This window comes from Mus caroli, chromosome 2 (assembly GCF_900094665.2).
Source record: "Mus caroli chromosome 2, CAROLI_EIJ_v1.1, whole genome shotgun sequence".
NCBI classification, from domain to species: domain Eukaryota; kingdom Metazoa; phylum Chordata; class Mammalia; order Rodentia; family Muridae; genus Mus; species Mus caroli.
This window is the reverse complement of record NC_034571.1, coordinates 140,796,102-140,798,549: the sequence shown is the minus strand read 5'-3', so window position 1 is coordinate 140,798,549 and position 2,448 is coordinate 140,796,102. Positions and strand designations below refer to the sequence as shown.

The 2,448-nt window shown below is 50.6% G+C and overlaps 1 protein-coding gene across 1 annotated transcript in view; it reads right to left on the bottom strand.

Annotated features, from left to right (window-relative positions):
• Nxt1 (nuclear transport factor 2 like export factor 1) overlaps positions 1–1,167 on the bottom strand; it is a 3,569-nt gene extending 2,402 nt beyond the window's left edge. The window contains exon 1 of the mRNA XM_021155721.1: positions 953–1,167. The gene's annotated coding sequence lies outside the window, so the exon portion shown is untranslated. The remainder of the gene's footprint in view (positions 1–952) is intronic.
• Between the last annotated feature and the right edge of the window lie 1,281 nt (positions 1,168–2,448).

The following is a 2,448-nucleotide window of genomic DNA, read 5'->3' as shown; positions in this document are numbered from 1 at the left end:
CCCTGGCTGTTCTGGAACTCACTTTGTAGACCAGGCTGGCCTCGAACTCAGAAATCCGCCTGCCTCTGCCTCCCAAGTGCTGGGATCAAAGGCGTGCGCCACCACCGCCCGGCATTTTTTTAAGCTATCAGTTTATGAACGATGGATTCCACTCAGAGCAAGGAGGAAGCTGGCCCTATAGATGAATTCGGAGCCAGCTTGATACTGCTCTTGCCACTCTCTCACCAAGATCCTCCGACTCAACAATCAATCTGAAGTGCTGTTTACTTAGTAGTTTAGGTACATTCCCTCAATCATCATTGCACAAGTCACTGTAACAACTTTACAAAAAGAGTTACAAACTTGCTTGCTTCATTCTAGGGAAGCAAGGGAGTCAGAGCCATGCTTACTAAATTCCAGGATTTTTTGAAAGCAGTTCTATATGAAAACCGCTGTAGGGATGCTGGCTTAGCAATGTTCTCCAAGGTAACAATATTTCTCTGTCCAACCACCTCATCCCCACTTATTTAGGCCACAATGCTTCGCCCTAACATTGGTCACGCCCCCAAAGATCACCCCTATTTCTGGTCCTCAGCTACCCACAGAACCCGGTCATCTTTCTCTCTTAAGGAGAGAGCAGTACGACCGAAACATAGTAGAGTCAGAAAGATGCTCCACTCCCATGGTTCATACTGTAGTTTCCTGGAGTTGGACCCCAGAAACGGCAGCCGTGCCCCAGGCCTCATTTCCAGCCGGGAGTCGCTTCTTACATCCCCCGGCCCCAAACTGCTGCTCTCCTCCGGGTATGGCAAACTCACCGCCACGGTTCTGCACATAAAAAAGCCTGATGCCAGGTTGCAGAGACACCACGTGGAGGAAAGGACAACATCCATGTCTTATTGAGCCTAAGAAAAGGGAAGAGGTCCCTGGTCCCGCGGCGTTCCCCGACCGCCAGGCAGGAGCGCCCACTTACCTGCTCGGTCTCGGTCAGCGCCGCCAAGGCGACTCGGTCCGGGTCCCGCCCCGGTCGCGGTCCCGGGCCAGAAGAGTTTCTCTCCTGTTCTCCTCTTCCTCCAAGAGGCTCCGCCTAAGAAGCCGACGTCCAGGAGGCGGGGAACGGTTAAGCGCCGGTAGCGGCTTCCCGCGCGCCGCAAGCTGCACTCTGCGCAGGCGCTAGCATCCCGGTTCCCGTCGACTCCAGCCTCCCCGCGACAGGCAGCTACGCGAGCCAGTAGAAAGCCTGGCTCCGCCCAGGTGTGGCGGCAAAGACAGTGTAGCTTCCGGGTTAGGCACTATCCTAGAAGATCCGGTTGAGGGAGCTCTGATTGGATGTTGTGGAGAGGGTGGAGTCAGCGCGCTTAGCTGTGGAAGGCTTGGTTAATAAGAGATGTCTGTCTCTGCTAGATCCCGCTCCTTTCTTCTATGTGTGTTGGGATGATATCATGTGGAGACTCGTGGAGCTTCAACGTGGAGCTTCACTGGTTGATGCCATCTAGGGAGACAACAGCATGGCTTCAATAAGGCTCTGGACTGAACCCAGCTCATAGACACCCGCAGTGTAGGAACCCGAGTGGAAGGCTAAATCTGAGAGAGTCTGTGGAAGTCCTTGAGGTCAAATATGGTCAAATATCTTAGCTAAGCGCACCTTTCCTAAGGTGAAGCTACTTAGAGTTGACAGGCAGATGAACTTAGAACAAATTTTAGTCTAGTGAGAACTGAGGTCAAAGAGGCGGGCGAGGGGACAAACAATGGTACCGTGCAAATTGAGTTTCCTGCTGGCTCCAGCTGCGGCGCAGTACCACCTCATTTAAGACACTGAATTTGATTTAATCTGGAGCTGTCTAGATACCTAGCATAGGAATGGAACCATTTCGCGTGGGAACTTGGGAAATTCCTGCGTGTATCAAAACCCAAAGAGCTAACTTTGCTGAGATCTGATTCTTTGCTTCATCTGCCTGGCTAGGAGAGCTGTTTGTAAGTGGCTTTGGTCAATTAAGTACTTTAATCTGTATTTTGTTACCAACCTCTCGGCTCCTTTTGCTCATGTTACTAAGGGAACATTTGCTTTTAGATTTAAGAAACGAGAATGGCTGTTCAATATAGGTCACTTCCCACTGGAATTAAGTGAGTGAAAAGTTTTCACTATTGAAAGAATTAAGTTGGAGGCTGAGTTTCGAGGATGAATAAGTGCCTTTGGAGCAGTAGTTACACAAAAATGTGTAGTAAACCTGGGGATAAAGTAGTGGTAGGTCCCAGGACTTTTCCTGAGCGAGAACTTGACCTTTATTCTTTCAGTAGCCCTTGAATTTGGGAGATTAGAGATGCCTCTGATTCTAAAGGACTGGCCACTGTGACACACTTGAGCGTATTAGTCAAGGTTCTCTAGAGGAGAGAATGAATCAATCTCCCTCTCCGTCTCCGTCTCCGTCTCCCTCTCCCTCTCCCTCTCCCTCTCCCTCTCCCTCTCCC